Genomic DNA, 19,130 nt, shown 5'->3' on the forward strand with positions numbered 1-19,130 from the left:
TGTCTTTCGTCTGAAATATGACACAAGCAGAAGCCTAAATGTGAATGCTTTTCATCGGCAACGCGGTTTTACTACAAAACCAAACTCGCAGTTTTCTGCAAGCCAAATGTCGAGAAATTATTTAAGTGAAATGAGAAATAAAATTTTGTAGAAAAAAAAATTCTTCAATTATAAATTGCCTCGCAGGTCCTAAAGAAGAAACATACAAACAAAAATACATCTGCTCGTTTTCTTTACTAATGTTAATTTTTGCCCATCCAAAGATACCACATTTAACTGCCTCCTGAATGTGGATATGCAGCATAAAACTCTGTCCAAATGCTGTCGAACGCCAATCATTACGTTTGCACCAAACATACGCCTGCCTAGTAGTAAGGAATTCTGCACCATATCATCATGACGTTCCTTTCCACAAGTCGCTTTGTGATGTGTACCTTAAATGTTGAAAAGCAGCAACAAAAATTCTATTTGTCATTTTTATCAGGGCTCCTAAAATTTTACATGTGGAAACAAATGAGGTGTACTCCACATAAAAGAGATTTAATGTTCAATCAAGGTTATAAATGTTGGGAGTCCCAAGTGACTTTCTCCTTAGGGATGCGTTCTGTAGCTAAAGTAGAAGAGAATTCCCTGGCACTTACACCTGAGCATCTGACAGCAGCCAAGGCCAAGGGCATGCCCAGGCTGCCTGGGCAGAGCTGCGGAGGACCTTCGGAGGAACCTGGTGAACAGAGCCCTGTCAGAGGCAGGCTGTTTGCTCAGTCAGAGGCAAAGGACAGGTCTGAGATCTGAGAGGTGGTAGGCAGAAAAGGGAAAAACCAATGCAATGTTCCCTAAGAATCATGTTACACCACGTTAGCAACCACCCCCCAACCCTTCCTTCCACTGACAACATGGCTTTGTCTCAGCCATCCTGGAGTAGAATATTCTTACCAGTGTCTTGTGTACAGGGATGGCTTTCACATACACAAGGCTCTTGAAGGAAAACTGGAGGGAATCCGATTTAATACTCAGGAATTCACAGACATTCAAGGCCATGTTCTAGTTCTAAGTGACCCAAACAAATCTCCTTGCCTCTTCCATGCCTGCCTGGGGAGAACTGGTCTCCTCTCACTCTGCTTCAGTGGTGTTTGACTCCAGGAATGAGAGTCCAGGCTCCAAAAGAAAAAGTCAAACCTAAGAAGAGTCAGGCTACAAAATAATTGAGCTGTTTAACGAAATAAAAGATAGCCCACACCACCAATAAAAATCTGTAAGCAGATTAACGAGAAGGAGTTCTCAAAAAACAAATTAAAAAAAACAAGTTCTAAGTCTCTAAGTGCTTTCTTCTTTCTTAACTGCAGTATTTCTATGAGTGATTTCACTTTAAAAGAAATAAATAAAAAGATCTTGTGCCTACAAAAATGTAAGATGACTGGCTGACAGGAGAACAGTTCAGGTGACACAGATTGAAAAGTTAAAAACCATTTTCTCTTGTGTCCAAATATTTGGGCAGTGTAATGGCTTAAGATGTTTACGTTCCATTTTTTCATGTGTGTGTCTGTACAGCCATTTGTTCATCATCGTTAGCCATCAGGGAAATCCAAATCAAAACCACACTGAGATACCACCTTACACCAGCCATTTGTTCATCATAATTAGCCATCAGGGAAATTCAAATCAAAACCACACTGAGATACCATCTTACACCAGTTAGAATGGCAAAAATTGACAAGGCAAGAAATAGTAAATGTTGGAGAGGTTGTGGAGAAAGGGGAACCCTCTTACACTGTTGGTGGGAATGTGAGTTGGTACAGCCACTTCGGAAAACAGCGTGGAGGTGCCTCAGAAAATTAAAAATAGAGCTACCCTATGACCCAGCAATTGCACTACTGGGTATTTACCCCAAAGAGACAGATGTAGTGAAAAGAAGGGCCATATGCACCCCAATATTCATAGCAGCAATATCGACAACAGCCAAATTGTGGAAAGAGTCGAGATGCCCTTCAGCAGATGAATGGATAAAGAAGATGTGGTCCATATATACAATGGAATATTACTCAGCCATCAGAAAAGATGAATACCCAACTTCTACATCAACATGGATGGGACTGGAGGAGATTATGCTAAGTGAAATAAGTCAAGCAGAGAAAGTGAATTATCATATGGTTTCACTTATTTGTGGAACATAAGGAATAGCATGGAGGACATTAGGAGAAGGAAGGGAAAGATGAAGGGGGGGGAATCGAAGGGGGAGACGAACCATGAGAGACTATGGACTCTGAGAAACAAACTGAGGGTTCTAGAGGGGAGGGGGGTGGGGGATGGGTTAGCCTGGTGATGGGTATTAAAGAGAGCACGTTCTGCATGGAGCACTGGGTGTTATATGCAAACAATGAATCATGGATCACCACATCAAAAACTAATGATGTAATGTATGGTGATTAACATAACATAAAAAAAAAAGAATGTAGGATGTAATGTATATAACATACAAAATATGTGTCCATCGACTGTTTATGTTATCGGTGAGGCTTCTAGTCAACAATAGGCTATTAGTAATTAAGTTTTAGAGGGAGTTAGAAGTTATACCTGGATTTTCCACTGCATGAGGGGTTGGCATCCCTCAATCCCCCACTGTTCAAGGGTCAACTGTATAAACAACAAAAAAGTCCCAGTAATATCAAGGGCAGGAGTGCAAAGCTCAAGTATCTCCGTTCTACCACTGGCCAGTCACGGTCAGGCAGATGAGGGCTTCTGCTGACACTGGGCTCAGCATTCGGCTCTGTGGAGGGTGTGAACAAGAAAGATTCCATCAGGCTAGGGTATTTCTAACACAGCCCAGGCGAGAGCACTCTACAAGGTCTCCGATCCCTGCAAGCACCCCCTTCCCTTCTCCAACATGGCAGAAGGCAGTAAGGGAGGCTCAGTAAGGGCTTATACCCCAAGAATAACCCTGAGTAAAAGAATGACTGGTGTCCTAGCAAGATCTGATTCTTTCAAAGCCTCATTCTACATGACGCTACACGACTCCCTTTCCAGAAAGGCCACAACCATTTTCCATTAAAACCTTTTCATCACTGGCAGCAAACAGCATCACCTCAAGTACCTGATCTTGCTGTTTGCAAGTTATCCAGACAAAGAATCACTACAGAGAGCGGTGTCATCTTTAAGAGCTTTTATTTTGCTCATTTCTACTTTGTGTAATCTTGACTTAATGTTTAGTGTTTTGTCTACACATGCTAAAAAAAAATGTGCACACACGCGTACGCACAGACACACACACATAACTGAGAAGATAAGAAAAACTATGTCTCAATCTTCGTGGCCATAAGAAGGTACACGGGTGCTGCCTGAATTTCTAATACAGATCTCAGATCCTCTCCTGAATTACAGTTACTCCTCCAGAAAAGCCACAGTGGGCCTGCTGACTCACCAGTCAGGAGGAAAACCAAAATGTGACCTTGGCATCTCAATCTGCAAGGGTATAGAATACCATGTTCTTTTTCCTATTTGTGTCAGCTCCTCAGTCCAGCCGATGAATATTCTAGAGACACAAGTTTTATCTACCTTATTCTCAATGCATCCTAAAACTGTTGTGATGGCTGATGCAGGTGCCCTACCGGTCACATGGGTTCTGTTTATGGTACCCCGGAATGAGAATACCTCTCCTTCAGGTGTCCTCTGTCAAGCCACGGGAAGTTCATTTATCTGCAGCCTTCCACCAAGTTCACTGTAAGTGTCACGGTTAGTAAAGCAGCTCAGTCCCTCGGGCTAATCTGGCAAATGAAGCCCTGTGGGCTAGGATTCTGCCTGGGAGGGAGTCTTGTCTGACCATGGTGACTAGAGCTGGGTCCTTAGGCAGGGCCCCAGGGAGTTCAGATGAAGGAGTCTTTCCAAGTGGGAGAAGTCCTGAGGTTTAGGAGCCAGTCAAAGGTCAGGCCAGAATATGCAAAAGCACTCAGTGTAGCTTCTTCATTTTAATGAAGAGGTAAGAGGCCAACAGTTGCTAACTTGGAGTCCAGCTGAGCCCTGAAAGCCACTTTTACAAGGATGGGGAGGGCCTGTGAAGAGATCCCCACTCCTGCATCCTTCAGGAAGGCACTGTTCAGTCTATTCTGTATCCCCACAGAGTAGATCTGGGCCCACACAGTCCTGCCCCTAACACATGATCTTGGAAATGCTGTGCGCCCATCATGTGCTGATTCTGATCGGACCGACAAGCAGCACCACCTCCCCCGCCTTCTAGAAGTAGAGCCTGGCGGTTCGGAGCTGCTCCCTGGGGCCAGCCTCAGTGCACCGGGAGCCTGAGGACCACGTGCTCGGACCAGAAGGCCCCAAGGACCTGGCAACCAGAACAAAACTGGCTGCTGTGAGCTTGATGCCACGGGTTCTGTTACTGAATCTGACTTCCGTGCAGACTGAAGGCCCAGACAGACCCCAGACATCCATATGTGGGCAGGGGGAGGGGGGGACAGCTGCGGTGCCCAAGACCAAGGCCGGCGCTGCATGTTCCACAGGTCAGGCCCTTTCCTCTCAAAGTGACCAGGTCAGATCAAAAGTACCAACTACAAAAGCCAGATGGCAATGCAGTGGCACCTTCCAATCTGCGACTACGTCTCCCTGAGCGTCCTCCCACACGTTCACTGCGTAGCTCTACCACTGTGCTACCAGCTGCCGTCCGGAGGACAGCAACCCGCAGGCTCAGGGCACTGAGGTCAGGCAGGAGAGGGGGAGGAGGACGAAGGCCAGCCAGGGGTCTCTGGCAGTTTAGAGACATGTCAGAGCGGAGAGGGCAGAGAAAGGGGAGGAAGTAAGGAAAGGAAGCAGGACGAGGAACTGGGGGGAAATGCAGGAGGGAAACTGTGCAGAGAAACAGAGGAGGGAGTTAGACAAGTGGGGGAGTGGGGAGGGCAGGGGAGGAGGGATAGGGGTCCATTCTGTGGAGGAGGCTGATAAAATTTAAAACCTGACCCAGACTATTATCAGCAACATCCATTGCTTGCATGGGGTGCCTTAACACTCCCAGAACACCCACTGTGAGCTCGACAGGACACCGAGTTCTTGAGAGTTCATCTCTAGGCTTTACTACTTTCAACAAGAAAACAGCTCTAGAGTCCAGGAGACATACTGAACAGAAATAACTTTGATGATAAGAAGACACAAAACCTGGGCACGCCTGGATGGCTCCGTTGGTTGAATGTCCGACTCTTGGTTTCAGCTCAGGTCATGATCTTAGGGTGTGGGATCGAGCCCCGAGTCAGGCTCCATGCTCAGCACGGAATCTGCTTGAGACTCTCTCTCTCCTTCTGCCCCTCCCCCTGCTCACAGTTGCACACATGCATGCGTGCTCTCCCTCTCTCAAATAAATAAATCTTTAAAAAAAAAAAGAAAGAAAGAAAGAAAGAAAATGTAAAACCCGTAACACTGAGATCTATGGGTTTCCTGCATTCTGAGGTCCACGTGCCACCCAGGTTGTCTTTAACAAATGAGACTGAATGGTGATTTTTTTTTAAAGTTTTTATTTATTTATTTGACAGAGAGAGCGAGACAGCGAGTGAGAGAGGGAACACAAGCAGGGGGAGTGGGAGAAGGAGAAGCAGGCTTCCCGCGGATCAGGGAGCCTGATGTGGGGCTCAATCCCAGGACCCTAGCATGACCTGAGCTGAAGGCAGACACTTAATGATTGAGCCACCCAGGCACCCCGAATAGTGTTTTTTTTTTCTCCTAAAACCTCAGGTTTATTGACACTGAACAAATCCTAAATTACTTTCCTAGTATTTGCACCTGCAAGTTAAGATAGCAAGTCAACACAATGTAATGATGCTTACATAATAAAAGTGTTCAGTTAAACTTGGACTTTAGCTCCCATCAACTTTATCTGCTGGTCTGATGCTTTTAACTGATATTTTAATGAAAAGAAAGAAACTGTGAAAGAAAATCACATCAGCACCAACCAAGGGCTAGTTTTTGGCACACTTGCACAAACAGGCTGTCCCCGGGAGCCGGGCTCTCTTTGAAAGCAGAGCCCAGGCGCGTGACCCAGAGGCAAGGGTGGCCTTGATCCTACAGATACACAGAAAGCGAACAAGGCAGGGAAGGAATGTAGAGTCTTCAGCTGAGCCTCAAATTTCTCTTTTTCTGTCCTTTATTTAAAAATACCTACCCAGACCCCGACCAGAAGAGACGAAACAGTTTCATTCCTTTTTTATTACAAAGCATCTGATATACAAAAATGTTCTCTGAATATTTAGCATTTGTAGTTAAGGATGTAATAATTTAAAGTCATCATGAGCAGTATAAATAACACTGGACTGCTACCACCTATTTGCGTAACCTTGGGAAAGTCTCTCTGGGCTCTTCGGTAATTTCTCTACTGCCTGAAAAAGGCAAATTTCATTTCATAGTTAATCTGCAATAAAATCATTTCAGAGACATCCAACATAAATAGAGATACTGCAGTGATGTAATTCAATCTCCTGCCTACAGGCAAAGTTGCGTCTATATATGGCATACTTGAAAATGCGGGCATTTCATCTATAAGGAATTATTCGTTTCCAGTACGGTCGATCATATGATGATTCACTGTATGTTAAGTGCAGCCGTAAAGAGGCTCCCTTACATAGAGTGTGAAGTTATTTTGTCATAAAGTTCTAAAATGCATCCGACTCTAATCTTAAGCACGGTACCACAATGACCTTCCTAAAGCACATCTGTTCAGGTCCAGTCATGCAGAACCTTCAAAAACCTCTCGTCATGGGCACCTGGGTGGCTCAGTTGATTAAGCGACTGCCTTCGGCTCAGGTCATGATCGCAGGGTCCTGGGATTTAGCCCCGCATCGGGCTCCCTGCTCAGCGGGGAGTCTGCTTCTCCCTCTCCCGCTCCCCCGTCTTGTGCTCTCTCTCTCTCACTCTCTCTCTCAAATGGATAAATAAAATCTTTAAAAAAAAAAAAAAACCTCTTGTCATTTCCCTCTGACACAGAATAAGATGAAAATTTCTCCTCAGGACCCCTCCACAACCTGACCCCAACCCACCTCACTTCTCACTGTCCAAGAAGCCAGAGATGAAACTAAAAGAACTTGGGCCAAACCCCACAGAGGGACAGAAAAGGAAAATACAATGACCTCAGGGTCGGTCGTTTGTGGACTAGGCCCTGGCTAGGTGTTTGCATTTACATTATCTCATTTAATTCTTAACAACAGTTCAATGTGCTCAGAGTCAACACCAAGTGGCCAAGATCACATGACTAGTAAACGATCAAGTAAGCACTGGGCAGTCTGGGTTTGCCCACCTCTGGGAAGCCAGGAAGCCAGCTGAGCCCCAGGAGGACCTGCCCATTGCATGTGCTCATAGATATTCCTCCTTAAGTGGATGCAAATAGCCTGGGGCTATGAATGGAACAGGCTTGTTTGTACACTTGTATTTGCGCATGACAAAAATCAGGCGCTGCCACCTACTAATTCCCTCAGCCACAGCAAACCAGCAAAGTTGTCCAAGAATCTTCAAGACGTTATTTTAAGTAACTTTTGTAAATCTGTGCTCCTCCAGAAGGCTTACTCTGTACTAGCTGTGTCTGTCCCTGCGCGGGATCTGTCCAGCACGAGCCAACCAAAGAAAAGCCTGTGGTCCTAAGGCTGTGGGACAGAGCGACACAGAGCGAAACCTATATAATAAACTCTATTTTTACCAGAGGTCTAATTAGTGATAGAAGAATGTATTGTACACAAACATAATTTGAGTGATTTATTGAAAGATTTTTTTGTCATGATATGAAAGAACCAAGACTGCAGTTTATGACATTGCCATTAATATTTTCATAACAAATGCTTTAAATACGGGCTTACGCATGTAAGTATACAGAAAAGCATATGCATATACTTAGGTAAACCTCCCTCCCCAACACAAATCTTTTTTTTCCTGATATAAAAATGAAGGTTTTATGCTCTTACACAGGGAATAGGCACTGAAATATTTCCATGCTCTGGGACATCCTGGGGCATAGGGAATGTGTTACATGACCGAACGGTTGTAAAGACTTTCGAATATAAATGTGCTTAAATGACAATAATAATCCTTATCTCTCAAAAAGAGTATCTGCTGTCATAAAGACAAGTTTGGTCAAAGTAGTGTAGGAATGTGATAGTAGAAAGAAAATAGTAAGTCTGTAATCTCTGCCTCCCGGGTCACCTACTTCACTATCAAATAAAAGGCATCTAACACCCAGAGTAACCCAAGTCTTCTCACAGGAAAAAGAAAAAATAAGGACCTAAGCGCCTAAGTGTTCTCATTATGCTTTTCTCTCAATCAGAACAGCTCCCAAAACAGAACCCCCCCCACCCCTTGTTAAGGCAGGAACTCCCTGCATGCTGGGGTAAAGCCCACTACACTGTGTCTTGAACATGTGAATTCTTCTGAAAGGAGTGATCAGGGTTTACACTTTGGTGAACAGGACAGACCCAAGACTGTTTGCTCCTTTTCATACCTCTGCTCCCTGAGAAAAAAAATCAGCCAAGTCGAGGGCTACAGAAGCCACCAGAGCAGCCAAGCCCATATTAAAACAAGGTATTTGCATTTGCAACAATGCCTGAAAATGACAAGTAACCTGACAGCCATTTTAAGCCTAATGATTTTGACCAGCCTACTGGGCAGGCCTTTAGTTAGGCATAAATTGTTACAATGTTCCTTGTAGTGTAACACTGAAAAGCAGAAAGGCAACTTGCCCAGGGACATAAATTTGTTCCACAAACAGCATACATTTGGTGAGGGATTTCTAACTTCTTCTCGTACACATTTCTTATTTTTTTTCACATTTCTTATTTTCCTATGTGATTTAGAAATGTCAAATTAAAGCACCTGACTCAAATATCTAAAAGGCTCTGTGTGGGAATCTCAGTGCCCTAGAAGAACCATGGCTGGCTTTGTTTGTGTTTACCTATAAAAGCAATCTACTTACCTTCACAAAGATGGGGAAAGGCAGAAAAATAAGTAATTCATACATAATATCACCACCTTTACAGAAGCTGTGATTTACACCTATTTATTCTAACCTCTTGTCCTTGGATTGTTTTCTCTACCAAAAAACTGAAAAGTCACTTAATGGCTTTTTATTCTGAGAAAGCATGGTAATTGTTTTTTAAAAATTCAAACTGCTGAGAAAAAACAAAGACTTTCTTAATATTATTAAGAGTTTAATAATAACAACTTAATAATTAGCTATATTTATCACACTTACATATAAAGAGAGAGCACGCAGAGTGCCTTCCAGTTTTCTAATTCTCGTATGATTATCTAAATGTTTACAATGGAATTTACACCATACTCTAGATCCAATATTATTCTACAACTTTTTTTTTTTTTCAATTAGAGTATCAATGACCTCTTTCTGTGTCAGTACAGATCTATATTGCTGCTTTAATAAGTCATTTCTGGCTTCCTTTAAGAGCTAGAGTTACAATGCAAATTCATTAGACAACATTTCAGAACGGTAAACTGTTTACAAACTGAGCAGAAGTTCCTTTCCTCCTCCTCCTTCTGCTGTTACTGATAAGAACACAATCAGCAACCATGTTGCCATTTTACCTCAAACTCTGGAAAGACTACGCAGGTCACAAAAATCAAAATGCCATTTTTATCTTCTAGCAGACCCAGAGCCCTGCCTACATCTGGAGGCTAAAGGAAGCTAGAGAGATTTAGATACAAAACAATGCAGTGGACTGATGGAAAGACTAGATAGAAAACGTGCATTTTGCACCTCCTGGGCTATTGGCAGCCAATTGGATGCACCGCATAACCTTACTTTTGCATATAAGGATGTCCCTCTCACCTGAAGAAATACCTCAGCTCTTCATAAAAGACTTCTCTACTACCCTGGGAGGGGAAAGAAAACTATAAAAGGCCACTATAATTCAGAAATGTCCGCTCTCGTGGACTTACCATTTTTCATCTACTTTTCTTTTTTTTTTTAAGATTTTATTTATTTATTTGACAGAGAGAGAGAACATAAGCAGGGGGTGTGGGAGAGGGTGAAGCAGGCTTCCCCGTGGAGCAGGGAGCCCGATGCGGGGCTCAATCCCAGGACCCTGCGATCATGACCTGAGCTGAAGGCAGACGCTTAACAACTGAGCCACCCAGGTGCCCCCATTTTTCATCTACTTTTAAGGAAGGGTTTTTATAGCCCACGCCTCCGTTGTAAGTCAATACACCTGATGCGCTTCCTGCTCCGTCTAGTCGAAGATCTAACAGGAGACTCTGCCCAGCCAGCCATCAGTGACGCTGGCTGAGAGCACACGGTGCCAGACCACACAGCACTTGGCTATGAGAGGAGGTGCAGGTGTGACCACAGACATGCTTTAACCTACTCGGCGTGGGAAAACGAATACAGCCCCACGAAATTACACAAAGTAGTGCACCAAGGAACACAGTTCATTCCACTCATCTACCAATGTCTGTTCTTGCTTCGAGGATTGTGCGAGGCACTGGGCATTGTGGAGGACAAAAACTCAGTTCCTGAAAGCAGTACACATTCTAGTGAAGGAAGGAGACGTGCAAATAATTAAAACATGTTGATGTTGACATGATGAAAGACAGAACTGCATAATGCTATGGAAGCACCAAGAGAAGAGCCAACTGTCAGAGGTGGGGCTGGTCAGGATGGTTTCTCAGAAGGAAGGGTACCTAAGTCAGACTCTAAAGGATGAGCAGGACGTTTGCCAGGTGGAGAGGAAAGGGAAGGGCATCCCAGGTAGAAGGAGCAGCAGACAAAATTAAGACATGATAGAGCACAGGGAAGGGGCAGGGTTCGGGACGGCTGTAACCTAAAGTACCAGGGTTCTCAAGGGACAGAAGTGAATGAGGATGGGAAGGGAGCTTAAAGCCAGAGGTTTAGGACTCTGTATTTCATGTTCATGCTATGAGCTTTTGCAGGCAATGGGGAGTCGATGTCAACTGTCAATCAGGAAAATAGCAAGAGTGGGTATTTCCTAAAATGTCACTAATGGTGTCATCAGATAAGTCAGGATTCTACCAAAGAAACGGAACTAGTAGTGTGTCTTTTTTTTTTTTTTTTTTTAAAGATTTTATTTATTTGACAGAGAGAGACAGAGAGGGAACACAAGCAGGGGGAGTGGGAGAGGGAGAAGCAGGCTTCCTGTCGAGCCAGGAGCCCGATGCGGGGCTCAATCCCAGGACCCTGGGATCATGACCTGAGCCGAAGGCAGACGCTTAACGACTGAGCCACCCAGGTGCCCCTAGTAGTGTGTCTTTATATACATGTGTACAGGGAGTAGGGGGGAGAGGTGGGGAAGAGGAGGAGGGAGAGAGGCAAGGAATTGGTTTACTCAACTGTGGGGACATAGAATGGGCTAGAAACTCTCAGGAGCTGAGGCTGCAATCCACACAGTTTTTTCTTCAGGGAAACCTCAGGTTTGCTCTTAAAGCCTTTCAACTGATTGGATGAGGCCCACCCAGATTGTCTCCTTTGAGTCAACTGATTAGATGGGGCCCACTCAGATCGTCTGATTGTGGAAGTTAGTCACAGCTACAAAATACCTACTCGGCAACACCTCAGATTAGTGTGCTTGACCGGATAACTGAGTGCTTATAGCCTAGCTGAGTTGACACTAACCATCACAGGGGTCTGCACTGTTTGCTGAAAAGCGAATGAATGTGATGCCAGACACAAGGAAACAGGAAGAGCGAACAACCTGAGCACCTCAGCAGGGAGGAATATGAGCCCATGGTTGGAAGAGATTATGAAGTAGGGGCTGAAGATGTTAAAATGATGAACCTGAGGAAGAGTCATCTCTAGGAAATTAGAGATAGGAGACTAGAATTCACAAACCTCTCATTCAGTTAAGGTTTAGTGACGAACTACTTTTTACCCTAAAATTACCCTACCTTAAAACATGGGGTATACGAAAGTATAAAAGGGGGGCCCTGTCCTCAAGCTCACAGTCTAGTTGTGGAGAGTTACAGAACAAAACAACACCATGTAAAATTAAACGGTTAAGTTTTAGCCAACAGACTGGCATAGTCGGGGAAGAGAGCAGCCAGAACAAAGATAAGGACCTGTGAGATGGGAGGCATTCTCCAACGCCCCAGGAAGCAGGGGCAACAGGAAAAAAAACTGTCTGGAACATTCTGGGAGTTTGCCAGAGAATCATACACTTTCTGAGGAAATGGAGAGAAAGAGAGTAAGAATTCTGGTTAGTCAAGAAAGGTTTTCTGGACTTGAGGGGTTTTTGTTGTTTTGCTTGTTTTTTGTTATTGGTTGGCTGGTTGCTTCTGGTGGAGGGCGGGGGGCAGGTGGTGACTAGAAGCCATAGGCTGTCAGTTTGTCCACAGATGGAGGTTTTGGGAACCAAGACTAGCTCACCCTTCTGAGGAGAGCGGGGTGTCCTGCCAAGCAAGAAGCTGCCCTGGTCTCATCTGCCCTTTCCCCAATTGTGTACGTAGAAGGTCAACAAAGGCCATTTTCCAAATCAGCTTATTTTTCGTGGAAAGCTAAAGAAGTTAAGAGACATTCACAGTACACTGAGAGATGCAAAGTATCACATGTATGCGACCAGTTTAGGACCAGAAACGGATAATATCAGTATCTGCCTGAACATGCATAACAAGTCTCCAGCAGGATTCAGGAGGCATCCATAGCACCAGATGCTATGAGGAGGGGGCGTGGACGGCAGGCAGAGGGTGGGGGGTAAACATTCCACCAAATATGCTTCTGGACCATAGGAATACACTCCTCCAAATAAATAAAATTGTAAATAAATAATAAATAAAGCAAACTTTTGCCCCACCTCCCCCCACCACACACACACACCAAAAAAGCAGATTTTTATAGGACACACAGCTAGAATAAGTAACAGACAGGTGATCACAGCCACAGTAAGCAAGTCATGTCTAGGTGATCACAGGATGCGGGATGTGAGGCGGTCACTGTGAGACAATCAGGTAACCCCCAGGGACAGAGCCACAGGTCTCATTCTAGTCACGTGTGTTCCCAGAACCATCATTTTCATGGTGTTCAAAATGTGTCCTGAGGATCACTTTGGTGGGGAGAGGGCAGAGCGGAGTGATCAAAAATGCAAACTTTGAAAATGACCGATCTAGGAAAAGCGTACCAGCGTCACCATCATCCAAAACCCACGTTATTCACAAAGAGTTTCTTTGAGGCCCTCTATAGTGTTCAATGAAGCAATTCCTGTGCATAAGTGATGAGCCAAAGTTATCTGACCCAGATACATATTTTGTTTCCAAATTCTTCAGTCTTCATGCAATTTTCTCCAAAATACGAAGATCTGGAAGAGACCCCTCCCTGCAGAGCCCTGGCCGACTGTGAATCCCATGACAGGGTCATGAGCAACTCTGCTCATGGCAACTGGTTTAACATCTGTGCCGGGCAAAGGCCATACAGAACGGCCCAGCAGGGCCTGACAGGCTACTGGTGGTCCCAAAACGTGATTCCCATTCTGCCCAAACACTAATCCTAAGAGTAAGTAGAAAGCCAATTTTCTAGAGAAGTAATTACATAATCCACTTTTTACAGAAAAGCTTTTCGACAGAGTAATCGCTTGAGCAAAAGGAAAATAAATATTAGTATGAATATAACTATAGTAATCAGGCATATGCTGAAGGCAGAGCCCAAATCACAAGGGTTCTCATGAATTCTGCAAACCACAGAGTCGAGAATCAGGCGGTTTCCTTCTGCAGCTCGGTGGCTGTCTTATTAGCAGGCTCGTAAGATTAAAGTCTGGTATGATAAGCAAATATGAAGAGCCACCCTCCTCCTGAGGGAAAATTCTCAGAGACTACAACCAATCTCATTCATTCATCACCTCAGTTGGCTTCCTACCCCCACATACCCTTTCCTTAGCTCATAATTAGCGTGAAATGCAGAATATCCATATTGTTTGCCGTTTACCTTCCCACATCATTAAGACTCACAGACAAAACATTTGTTTTATAACCCCAAACAATGATGAGCTCCATAAATATACTTCATTCATTTATTATTTCAGCAAACATTGACCATGAACCTACTGGAAGGCAGGTAACATGTACTTAGCCTCAGGAGAACCCCAAGGAGAGGGACACAGGACTCCCAACAGTGTGGTCATAATGTAACCGGCACACAATCCCACAGGATCCCAGCTCCCCTGAACAGGGACAGCAAAGGCTCACTGTCTGGATAGAACCCATCACAAAGGGATGGCATTCCAGCCAACTCCTGGCAGGCGAGCCACATCACCCAGGCCGATGAGAAGGATGACTGCAAGCAGTGTGTGCAAAGGCACAAAAGCAGAGAAATCAGGGTCCACAAAGGGGCTGGGAAGAAAATGTGTGGCAGAGGAGCTGGAGAAGTCGAAAGACACGTCTGCCACATCAAGGAGCACGAACCTCTGCAGATACCAAGAGGCCAATTTATGGCCAGAGTGATCAAATAGTAGAACTTGAACATGTTTGAATAAAACCAAGGGTGATTCTTCAAGAAAGAATATGGGAAACAGAAGGAGTTTTCGATCACTGGCCAGGGTCTGCAGGCCAAATGGAAATGGGTGGATTTTCTGAGCTGGATGTCGATTGGGCCTGCACGACCAGCACCCTTCCCTCCCCACAGCACGTGGTCTCTGCCCCAAGACGGCTATAACCTTAGCCCCAGTCACCCAAGCACACAGGTCAAGAGCAGCCAGTAAAATCCCCACCCTGCTGTCCCCCCATGTCCAGCCTGCCTCACACATCTCACGTCTCCCTCCCTCCCAGACGACCTGGGGCACCCCCTTGACACCCCCTCCTTCTCTGAAGGCCCCACTGCAAATATTTCCAGTCTCACAGCCCCATCCTCTTTAATCGGTGTTTCACTCTTGCTAGGGCCTTTTTCTAATTCTTTCCAAATGGTGGCTTTTGAAAGCAAACTCCTCGCGTCTATGGAAAAGTACCTAGAATTAAAGCGGACCATGTCTGAGTGTAAGCAGTTCACAGGGAGGGTTACTGAGAACGACTGAGGAAGCCAGCTGGGTGTGAGAGGTCTCAGACGTCGTCAAACATCTACGCTAGATGATGAAGGTGGGCACAGTCTTTGACGAGAATGTCCAAGATCTGGAAAGTTCACTTAAGTGGGACACTTTTTTCCTCCTGATTATAAATCAGTGAGGTACTGCTAATGTGCCTAAAATTCTGGGGGGGGGGGCATTAAAGGAAGGGGCTCGAGGCACAAATACAGCAGGAAAAACACAGCCTTTTTTTTTTAACTGAAAATCTGCTGATCCAATTTACATTTCAAGGTGAAACATACAAAAATAATGGTCAATATTATTTCTCTTCTTTTTTTTTTTTTAAGATTTTATTTATTTATTTTGGAGAGAGAAGGCAAGAGAACGGGAGCAGAGGGGGTGGAGAGAATCCCAAGCAGACTCCCCACTGAGTGCAGAGCCTACGCGGGGCTCCATCTCACGACCCTGAGATCATGACTTGAGCCGAAATCAAGAGTCGGACACTTAACCGACTGAGCCACCCAGGCCGTTTTTGACCATTTTTATCTTGTTTCTATACATCCCTAACTCACTGCATTAGCACTGCCTTGGATGACAATGACCAGCAAGGAGGGAGGAGGGCTTGCAATCACCCTGAAGCCCAGCCACACATAGGCAGAGAGAGTCTTGTAAATTCGGTTTGATAACGGTAACCATGTCAGTGATCCCCTTTTTTGCCACTAATCTGCAGAAATGGAGAAGAGCTGCTGAAAATGCCTGGAAAGGCATTATACTCCTAGCCCTCTAGAAGATGGGAATTTAGATTTTTCTAATCTGCAGCTACCCACTCTCACTTTGGGGCTTTTTTTTGTTGTTGTTGCTTAAAATATTTATTAATAATGCCACTTCATCAGTTTACCACATGGCATCTCACTGTATTCAAAGGAGTTCATTACTCAAAAGACCATCTGTCTGAGAGCTCAACAGAAGGTTTAAATAATCAGTGGCGAAGAATGTATGGTCACATTATATCAAGTCAAATATTTACATCTCTCAGATTTTAAATACGAACGTTCTTACCCAGCCATCCACCACAAGTCAGACTTCATTACTACGCCGTTCTTTTGGTATCTTTACCTTCTAGATTTTCAAACCTGTAAAGAAATGACAACACGAGGCGGGCTTTAACTTATGCAGACAGGACTGCCAATCACAACCGTCTGTGCAGTACCTTCATTTAGGCAAGAGAAAAAATCCTGACGGCAGCAGCATTTTCAAGCAGAAAAGCAGTTAAACATGAATCAGAAAAACATTTGGGGAAAACAGCTGATTCTGCCTTTCTGAGCATTAGTAATTGTGGCAGATGTTGCGCTGCTACAATCAGAAGCCGTGGGAGCAGCCGGGGCCCCGATGGCCCCGCATCACGACAGGCAACCCCGCGACGGGCTTCGTGATGCTGACGGCAGAGCCCCGGGCAGGCGAAGCCCTCGCCACCGCGGGAGGAGACGAGGCAAGAAACAGGGACAAGTGCATGCGTTCACGCAGACAAACGCTAACAAAAAAAACTGCTTTCAAAGTGTTTCAAATCAAACACAAATATGAGTACATTGCTGCAAGTTTAAATAGGAAAAAAAAAGGCAAGGCGGGAGAGCTACTGCCAAATCCGTTTCCTAGGTATCAGTTTAAAGGACTGAGTGTGGGGGCGCCTGCGAGGCTCAGTGGGTTCAGCGTCTGCCTTTGGCTCAGATCATGATCCCAGGGTCTCAAGATCGAGTCCCACATTGGGCTCCTTGCTCAGCGGGGAGCCTGCTTCTCCCTCTGCCTGCCGCTCCCCCTGCTTGTGCTCCCTCTCTCTCACTCTATCTCAAATAAATAAAACCTTTAAAAATAAATAAACAAAAATAAAGTACTGAGTGCAGTAGTGGAACTAAACAAAACACTGTGCACTGGGAGACAGGCAAGATGAGTGGGAACAGCAAGGACTTCGGGGAAAAGCAAGCGTGAATGAGAACCCCCGGACTTCCCAGCTGGTGGCCTTGGACAAACCTGCACGCATCCCTGAGCTGCTTCCTCATCTGCACCGGGATGATAAAGGAAGTGGGATTATACAACAACCGGCAGAATCGGCAGGAAGGTTAAGTGAGATAATGTGGGGCCTGTGTCTGGGATTTGGGTACTCCAAAAGCGCAAACACAAAACCACTGCCTTCTCTCGTTTTCCCCTGGAAGAAGTTCTGTTTTTGTTTTGTTTTTTTTAGATTTATTTATATATTTATTTATTTGAGCGCGCGCGCGCGAGAGAGAGAGAGAGAGAGAGAGAGAGAGAGTGAGCACGAGAGGGGGGAGGGTCAGAGGGAGAAGCAGGCTCCCGCTGAGCAGGGAGCCCGATGCGGGACTCCATCCTGGGACTCCGGGATCATGACCTGAGCCAAAGGCAGACGCTTCACTGATTAAGCCACCCAGGCGTCCAAGTTCTGTTTTTATTCTACAACCCAGATCCAGTTCTCTCTCCATCTCAAAGATGAAAAGGTTCGATCCGCAACACCACCCTAACTGAAGGTCCCCGACAACTTTCACATCTAAGGATTGGAAGGAGCCCAGGGTGTGTGGGTGCCAAGCAGGTTTACCGCTCCCTGCTGCACAGGGTGGGGGAGGGGGCAGCTAAAGCAAACTAACTGAAGATGCGCTGCGAGCACGTGGAAAGTAACTGCAAACCAAAGGCGGGATGCCAAAACCCATAAACAAGGAGTACTCACAGCAAGAGCTTTAGGGATTCACCAGGAGGAAAGAGGTCCCAGTGGGAGGGGGTGAGATGTGAGCAGGGCCTCAAAGAATGGTTCCCCTCCATCTTCAAAGAGAGAAAAGGGCAGCGCGCCCCAGGCTGTGCACAGCCCGCGGAGGCTGATGGATAAGTGGGTGTGGTGGGAGCAAATGATTCATCGTGAACATTAAAAGCGAAAGCCGGAAAGACTAGTTATTTAGCTGAAGTGTTGAGCCTTAAAAAGCCAGGCAGGGGAATTTTAACTTTATCTTGAAAACAACAGGTTTTGAAGTCAGAGACAGGTTTAACTTAGATGAAGTCAATTTATATTGTTTTTAGATCAATTTATAGTATTTACATAAATACTGTATTTAGCCCAGTGCCCAAAAAAGAGTGAGCAGTGACAAAATGTGAGCTTTGATAAGTACTGATAACAATATGTTTATATATGGCACTTACATAGCATCATATCTTTCTTGACCTCTTGAGGACCAGAGTCGGAGCGGTGAGATGGGTGGCTCTTGCTAACTTACAGAATTGGTGTTTGACTCAGAACAGGTAAGTAATGAGGATTTGTTGAATAAAAGAATGCATAAGTGAGTGGATCATCATGGCAGATACGGCATTAGGGAAGAAAAGGGGAGAACGAAGGGAAGAGACAGGACCAGTGGGATGAAAGCAGATTCCTGTGCGTTGGGTGTCTGGGTGGCTCAGTTGGTTACGCGTCTGCCTTCGGCTCAGGTCATGATCCCAGGGTCCTGGGATCGAGTCCTACAGTGGGCTCCCTGCTCCGCGGGAAGCCTGCTTCTCCCCCTCATACTTCCCCTGCTTGTGTTCCCTTTCCCTGTCTCTCTCTCTGTCAAATAAATAAATTAAATTAAATAAAAAGATTCCTGTGCGTCACGCACTCACATGGACGCGACCGTGTGGACCCCTGTCTCAGGTCCAGCTACTCGTGGGAGGTGGCCAGACAGCAAGGAGAAAAAGCCCACCCGGGATTTCAACAGAGGAGCGGCTCCACCACCTACTGTATTATACAGCTAAACCCTGAACATCACTGGGGATTACGGGTGCCAGCCCCTGCACAGCCGAAAATCCACGTGTAACATCTGACTCCCCAAAAACTTACCTGCTAACAGTCTACCATTGACCAGAAGCCTTACTAATAACATGCACGGTCCTATGTTTTATATGTCATATGTATTCTATACAGTATTCTTACAATAGAGTAAGCTGGAGAAAAGAAAATGTTATGAAGAAAATTATAAGGAAGAGAAAATACACTTCCAGAACTGTATATATATAAAAAATTCCGCGTATAAGTGGACCCATGCAGTTCAAACCTGTGTTGTTCAAGGATCCGCTGTCCTCTTCCCCCTCTGGGCCTCTACTGAACATTTTCCTCCCCTTAATAAAATA

The 19,130-nt window shown here is 45.2% G+C and overlaps 1 protein-coding gene across 8 annotated transcripts in view; it reads right to left on the minus strand.

Annotated features, from left to right (window-relative positions):
* Positions 1-19,130, minus strand: part of SIPA1L2 (signal induced proliferation associated 1 like 2) — a 216,965-nt gene that overhangs the window by 126,769 nt on the left and 71,066 nt on the right. For 4 of the 8 annotated variants that reach the window (XM_078077712.1, XM_036087309.2, XM_036087310.2 and 1 more), the window contains exon 3: positions 16,032-16,105. The exons of 2 other annotated variants lie outside the window; for them this stretch is intronic. The gene's annotated coding sequence lies outside the window, so the exon portion shown is untranslated. Of the gene's footprint in view, positions 1-2,571; positions 2,620-16,031; positions 16,106-17,706; positions 17,785-19,130 lie in introns of those variants that run through there. 2 more of the 8 variants (XM_078077711.1, XM_036087311.2) reach the window with 2 other exon arrangements.

This window comes from Halichoerus grypus, chromosome 7 (genome assembly GCF_964656455.1).
Source record: "Halichoerus grypus chromosome 7, mHalGry1.hap1.1, whole genome shotgun sequence".
Classification (NCBI taxonomy): Eukaryota; Metazoa; Chordata; class Mammalia; order Carnivora; family Phocidae; genus Halichoerus; species Halichoerus grypus.